This window comes from Myotis lucifugus, unplaced genomic scaffold (assembly GCF_000147115.1).
Source record: "Myotis lucifugus unplaced genomic scaffold, Myoluc2.0 scaffold_7064, whole genome shotgun sequence".
Classification (NCBI taxonomy): domain Eukaryota; kingdom Metazoa; phylum Chordata; class Mammalia; order Chiroptera; family Vespertilionidae; genus Myotis; species Myotis lucifugus.
In genome coordinates, this window is record NW_005878112.1 from 1 (window position 1) to 7989 (window position 7989).

The 7989-nt window shown below is 38.1% G+C and overlaps 1 pseudogene; it reads left to right on the forward strand.

Annotated features, from left to right (window-relative positions):
* The first annotated feature begins 6836 nt into the window (after window positions 1-6836).
* LOC102420336 lies at window positions 6837-7414 on the forward strand (annotated as a pseudogene).
* Window positions 7415-7989: the final 575 nt, after the last annotated feature.

The following is a 7989-nucleotide window of genomic DNA, read 5'->3' on the forward strand; positions in this document are numbered from 1 at the left end:
CTAAGGACGTCCGAATGCCAGCTGGGGCACAGGCCAGGCTGAGGGACCCCTCCCTCCCCCCCTCCTCCCAGTGCACGAATCTTGTGATCCCGTGCACCAGGCCTCTAATATATATGTTCAAAAATTCAAAATATAAATACATCAATCAAAGAGACACAATCCTATTCCATGACTTATTTTTTAGGAGTCATTTTGTATTTACTTCATTTCTAATGTTAGAAATGGGTCTCAGTAGCTTAATTCCATGATTTTAAGATCATCCATGAATAATTTGCTCAAGTAACACATTTAAAATGAAAGAACATTCCATTTCTAAAGCTTTTCACTTGATTTTAACTTTGCTCATTACTAACATAATTTAGATACAATGATCATTAAGACATAATTTACACATTGCCCAAATTATGTGTGTAAACATTTGAAATATAAATCATTAAATAAGATAACAGGATGATGAAGAAGAAGAAGAAGAAGAAGAAGAAGGAGGAGGAGGAGGAGGAGGAGGAGGAGGAGGAGGAGGAGGAGGAAGAGGAGGAGGAGGAGGGAGAGGAAGAAGAAGAAGACAGTTAAATGGGAGATCTCTGAATATTGTGACTTAATCCAGTTTTCTAAGAGACAGAATTCACCCTAATGAAAGAACATTACTGATGTATTTCATGGCCTTATGATACATAATTCTCAGCACTAGGTCTAACTTGAAAGAACAACATCACCTAAAACTTCATCAAGAGTAAGTTTCAAACAAAATATTTCTGATAATATATTTGCTATTTATTACTGCATTATAAAATTAAGGCACTGTGAATGAAACAAAAAGAACTTTGCTGTTATAGAATTTTCATATGGAATACATATAACTTTTATATAAAATACAGTATATAAACTTTATTTCATATTTTAATAGCATCATTACCAAGCAAACTTCTCTTCTCTGCTTATTACATGCCCAGCTATTGTTATTAATCAGAATCATTATATTACAGAAGTTGCACTACATATGTACAAACATACCCAAACACTACACTAAATATGTATTTTTGCTTTTACAAATTTACCTTTCTATGTCTCTGTCTTTTTTTATCCATCAAGGAACTAAGAAATTTATAGGTCTATTTTGTTCATTTTCATTTTTGTGTTGTATTCTATTGTGTCCATATGCAATGATTTATTTGTCCATTTTATAACTAATGGGCATTTATATGATTCCTCAAATTGAGCATTTATATGAATCCTCAATTTCAGCTATTAAGAAAAGTAGTAATGTGCATATTTTTGCATGTATATTCTGTTAAACATGAATGAAAAATTTTCTAATATAACAAGAAGGAGTACAATTAATGGGTCTTAGGATATCCATCCTCACCTTAAATGCATAATGCCATACTGTTGAACAAAGTTGTTTTACCAATGCATACCAGTAATCCAAGATATAGTATGAAAATTCCTATTTCAGAATGTTTCCAACACTAGGAGCATCACACTAATATTAACACTTTTATATTTATATAACATATTATTACACTTAACCTTTAAATTCTTTTTCAATTCTACTTTCAAACTTATATTTAGTTAGAAAAACTTCTGTTACTTTTTCCCTTTCAGTGACTGTACTTCCATATATAGTTACTCATATTGCATTGTATATTGTTTATACATTTATCAGTATTTCATTATAGACTTTTATAACCACTTCTTCAGGTGTCAAATACTCTACTGTTACCAGAAATTGTTAATACACTGGAGACATGTCCTTTAGTCAAATATTATGTCATATCACTTTAAGAAAATATAATTACTTAAAGGCGTGTTGTAGAGAACTTTTAGTGCTGTTTAACAAACCCTGATATAAAGAAATGCTGAAAGGTTTCTATTAAGGCATTTTCCCATAAAATGCACAAGTTTTTTTCAAATTCTGCCAGTAATGGTAAAGTTTTGCTTTCTCAGAGAATTTAAGTGCCAAAGTAGTCTCAAGGCGATCTGTCTTAGCTTGCTGTTTCCAAAAATTATAATAAAGGAGTGGCCTGAGGGAAAGGTAGTTGAAATCATCATGACAAGCATCTTGACCTGAAATATCAGTACCTTAGTGGAGATCCAACATGATGTTACAATAGAAATAATGTAAATGATAAAGAGGAGGAGGAAGGCTGTCACCATTTTCATGGCCCTTCTATGGGCCTCTGTGTTTGAGTCTCCTGAGCCCGTCAGGTTGAGCTGAAAATTCTTGGTGTGTCTCACCAAGGACAGGAATAAAAGAAGCAAAGAGATCAGGGATAGGAATAAGGGGATAACATAGGTCAAACTAAGAGGAAGAAGACTTTTGAGATAGAACATTTCATTTACCTCTAACTGCAAACTCATATTTATTTCATTTACCCTGTAGGTATTCAACCAATATTTACTAGCAGCATTATGCATTAAGAGATTAAAAGACAATAGGAAGAGAGACCCCAGGAAAAGCAGAAGAACCACCCTGTTGACTCTCTGCTTTAGCCACATGAAAATGGAGTGGGAGAAATTGGCTATTTTAAGGAAGTAGAAAATGCTGAGGCAGGTGGCAAACCAGATAGTTAGGTGATTAGTTAGTGCTCAAAGAATAGGAACCACCTTTGCTAGTTTACCAGTAGCATACAGATGTGGAGCCAGCCCTATTATAAATGAATCCAATAGTGTTAGCAACAGATGGATGATTCTGGCCATAGCCAAGCTGATGAGGATGAAATCAACTGAAGAAACTTTCCCAGTCTTGGCCCATTCGATGCAGTTCACCAGTCCGATGAATCCATTTCCTAGCACTCCTAAGATGAGTATTCCTGTTGCCACAACTAGAATGGAGACCTTCATTCCAATGGACATCTTTATAAGACTGTTTCTGATGTTGTGCCTCAATGAAAGCTTTATTGTGAAACAGTTACAGATGGACATCCATTTATGATGCTTTATATAAATATTTTCTGTTGGGGTCCAGCCCCAGCAGGTCCCGGGGTTCCCAAAGGTGTGGACAGAGTCGGCCAAGAAGGAATGACATGGAGACAGCATTCAGTTGATCAGCATCCTAGCCAAGTTCTAGCCAGGTTCTCTAGCCAGGTTCGGTCTTTATTGTCTTGTTACATCTGTATTTATACCAGTTGATTTTAATCCTATCCATTCTATTCCAAAGGTTAGGGCATTTGTTAATCTAGTTCTGTTGAGTTTAATCCTGTCTAGGTTAATCTCTGTGTTCCATTATAAGGGCTATTCCAAGGTCACTGCTCTACTGATAAGCTACAAGGAAGTAACTGAAGGAGATTATCCTACCCAGTAAAGGTTATGTCCTCCCAGCCTCGCTGCTTGCCTTCCCTGGGACTGCCCTGTGTCAGTGAGTTTCCAGGGGTATAGGCTTTGGTGCTTTCCCTGGTGGGCAGACCCCTGGGGATGTGGGCCCAACAAGTCCCAAATTTATTGCCAACAGTCTTAGTCCAAGTTCTTCATAAGTAGTACATGGTATTTCTGTAACACTAGGGGGTTTCACTGATTTATTCTCTTTCTTAGTCCTGTTAATCCCTGACTCCAGGGAAAAAATCCTCACCTGGGGAAACAACCTTTCTCAGAGAGGTGGTCTTGTTTAAAACACATATCACTAAGAGGGGGAGCAAACATATTAAGAACAATATGCCATATACGTCAGGGCCCTTGAAACATATGCTGTGCAGATGTTTCTTCCCTGCAGTGACTGTGTCAAGTAGCAAGGATGGACCAGCTTCTGGCAATTTTCATCATAATTCCAGAAAGTACATCCAAAATTCTGCTTTGAGATATAGTTCCAGAGACCTTTGCAAAAGAATAGTGCATTCTATTTGTATTGTAATTCCAGTGCTAAACTGAACAGTTCTGTTAAGACACACACATTTCATGAATACCTGTAGTTTCCTTATAGTCAGCTATCATATAAACGCAAATGTTGTGCACTTATCTTCATACAAGCTACAAATTTTCATTTGTGCCACTGACTAAATGGTGAAGTAAAGTAAACATGCAAAACTGAGAGAGATTCTTTTCCACCAGTGTGTATTTTTATCTCCTTGGAACATACACCTAAATGCAAATATTTTAAATTTTGAATAGTAATTGCTAGGGTGAAAACTTTTATATAATTCTGTTATTATTTGTTACTTTTCAGTAAGATTCTTGTACATATCAAGTATTTTTGTTGATGCAATTTAATTTACATAAATAATTTATTGCAGTTATTTCTAGTTCAAAAACCACCACCAAGTTCTAGAAAAAATAACTAAAAATAATCATGGAGAAATATTATAGAAGTTAAATCAGAACTTACCAGCAAAGTATACCAGGAATACACACAAGGCAGCTACAAATGCTACAATGCAAAATCAATGATAGTTTTGTGAAGACAGGAATATTTAGTGGGAACTTGAAGACAGGGAATTATTTAGAATTTTTGAAGAAATACAGAAACAAATTCAAGACTGATGTAATGGCATGTGAAATTATCAGTGACTTAAACAAGTATGACTCCCTTCTAAACAGAGGAAATTTTTGTTTTACATTCTTATTGGCTTTTCAATGGAAAGGTTCCTGAGTGCCCTCTAATATCTGTGTCCTAAATGAAATGCCTTCATCTTTCTGAGCAATAGAGTAACTATGTTTTTCTTTACAGATGGTGTGGCAAAGTGAATAATGTCGATCAATGATTTGTGAGTGACAATTAAGTCACCAGAGCACCATTTACAGGCTGACCCCTAAAATGTCCCACACACATGCTCCCCTATATATCTACCTTCTTCGTGCTCTCTGGAATGGCCATGATTCCAAGACAATCTTGGAAGCCACATGTTTAAGGTGGCATACTTGTAATCAGCCTTCTTCACTGGATAACAGCATGAAGCAGGCTCCTCAGACATATCAGGACTTTTTAAAAAGCAATCGGAAATTTAGATTATGTATGAGTCACTTTACGTTTTAGAGCCTATTGACGACCGCTGTTCATTCACCCAGTCTAAGGCAGTAATTGGAACTAAGCACATACAAATTTGTTAAGAGGCATTTGAATGGTGAAGAAAAAGAACCAGGAAATCTATGCCATCTGCAGTTTTTGTGATAGGTTTTCATTTCATTGGTTTTCCAGATCTAATGTGGTTTATTCATGTATTTATTTAATATTTAGAATATCATTTTCTCCAACTATCCCATGGGCTGGCTTTTATGTCCTGGGGACTTAGCAGGAAACAGGAAAGACATCATCCCACATTATAGTATTTATATTCTTCTGGGCAGACAAGTGGTAAAAAAACAAATGAATAAATCACATGTATGAAATATTTTAATTAAGTTATAGATATTATGGTGAAGATTTCATAATACTAAGATTTTAGTTGTTAAACAAGGTTATACATTTCTTTATTACAATAAATTTGCTACCAAAGCTATGTCAACACTCTTTCAGTTTCATCATTTTGCACAAGATTATAATAAAAACAGATCTTGAGGACATTTTTAATAATGCTTACATACACATCATAGATATCAATTTTTATGGGTGCATAAAGGTCATTGACTTATTTACTACAATTATATACTATACTTACGGTGAACATATATTTAAGATCAGAAAATTTTTACTCCTTTTCTGTGAAATTTAAAGGGAATGTTTACGTAGCAAGATGGAAAAGATAATTGATAGTTCAGAGACCCAAATATGGTTTAGGGTAAACTACATAAATTGACATTAGTTTTCTATTTTGTTGGTTTTGTGTTGTTGTTAATCTTAGCTGAAGATATTTTTCCATTGATTTTTAGATAGTGTGGAAGGATGGGAAGGAGACAGAGAGCGAGAAACATTTATTTGAGAGGGACACATCAATTGGTTGCCTCCTGCATACACCCGGACACAAGCAAGGCCAGGGAATGAGCCTGCAACCGAGGTACCAGCCTGCAACCTAGGTACGTGCCCTTGGGATCAGCATGCAATAAATGGTGCTGTCTCTCCAGTAACCAGGATTCACAAGTGCAGGAATCAAGGGGTGAAAATGTGTCACCACTCACTATTGCCCCTAGTAACCCAGTAGCAAAATTTGTTTCCTCTTCCTATGACCTTATGTTCTGCTGGCCTGGAAGTCAATGTACAAAGTGAGGAGCTGTTCTACCAGGAGATACAACAATGATCTTATCAAACTGAAAATAAGACTGCCATCTAGCCATTTTGTACTCCTTAGGTCTCTGAATCAACAGGAAAGAAGGGAGATACTATGCTGTCTGGGGTATTTCACCTTGGTCTCCAAGGGGAAATTGAACACCACACCCTTAGGTGTCCTAGGATTCATATTGGAAACAATCTTTGGTTCCTCTTCTATAAATCAGCTTCTATGGGAAAACAAAATAAAATACATACCAACAAGCATTTCAAGAAAGCATTTTCATTTTTATTAGTGTTAAGGAAATGTATCTACACCCTTCTTTTCTCAAAATTAGGTCAAAAATACATATATATTTATGGATTAGTCACCCTCCAGTACTTTGACAAAAACTGGACATTGATATCTCATGGTGAGATTTTCGTTGATGGCAGCCTGTCTATTGCTGTGCCATTACCATAGGTTTTCATTATAGGAAAAGTTAAGGAGCAGAATTTGATCTCAAAATATATTCAAGAACTCAGTTGCTGCCAAGGGGGGAGCCACAGCCATGCTCCTCCACTCTCCACCCCCCTCCCCAGACACACATACACACACACAGCTCATTTTATCTTCTGTCCTCACCCTGCTGCCCACAGGGGTTGAAGAGGGTCCACCACTTTTGCCAGAGGCAGGAGATACTGCTCATTCTCTTGGACCCCTGAGGTGGAGTCAAGACCAACCTGGGCCGCTTGAGGGTCCCATTCCAGGAGCAGGATTAGGAGTTCGAAGAGGATGAAGAGCTGGAAAAAAAGAGGAGGAGAAGAAGGAGAAGGAGGAGGGGAGCCACTTCTCGCTGAGGCAAGAGGGGTGTGGGACAGAATCAGAAGATGAAGAAGAGCACTTGATTAATCTCTCATGTTTCATTTGCAAAGGTTACTTAACTGATGTAACTACAATTACAGAATGTCTTAGTACATGTTGTAAAAGCTGCATTGTAAGACATTTTTAATATAACAGATGTCCAAAATGCAACATAGTAGTTCATCAGAAACAACCTCTTTATAATATAAAGTTGGACCGACAGTTACAAGACATAGTGTACAAATTAGTAATCAATCTAGAAGAAAGAGGGAAAAAAGCAAATGCATGAGTTTATAAAGAAAGTTATAGAAGTACCTCAACCTGCTTTTCCACAACCAGTCCCTTCAAGCAAAAGAAGATCTAAGAAAGCCTTAGAATCACTGTTTCAGATTCCACCTGAACTTGATGTGTCTTTATTACTAGAACTAGAGGCCCAGTGAACAAAATTTTGTGCACTCGGGGGGGGAGGGGGTCCCTTATCCTGGCCTGTGCCCTCTTGCAGTCTGTGACCCCTCGGGGGATGACCACCTGCTGGGTTAGGCCCTCTCCCTGGGGGATTGGGCCTAAGCTGGCAGTCAGACATCCCTCTGGCAGCCCGGGAGCCTCGGGGGATGTCCACTTGCCAGCGGGGAGCAGACCTAAGCTGCAGTCGGACATCCTTAGCACTGCTGAGGAGGCGGGAGAGGCTCCCACCACCACCGCTGTACTGGCAGCCGTCATCCTGGTTTGTGGCTGAGCAGAGCTCCCCCTGTAAGATCACACTGACCACCAGGGGGCAGCTCCCTGAATGAGCATCTGCCCCCTGGTAGCCATTGTGTGTCATGGGGAGCGGGATTGCAAGACGTTCTGCTGTGAGGGCAATTTCCATATGACCTTTGATAATAACGATGCCTGGGCAGCGTGGTGAGGGGCTGAAGGGGGTTGTAGAGTTGGGCAAGCCGCTTTCTGTGTAGGTTACCGTGGGGATCTTAGTATTATTATGTAATTGAGAATATATCTATTATAGAGAGGAGGA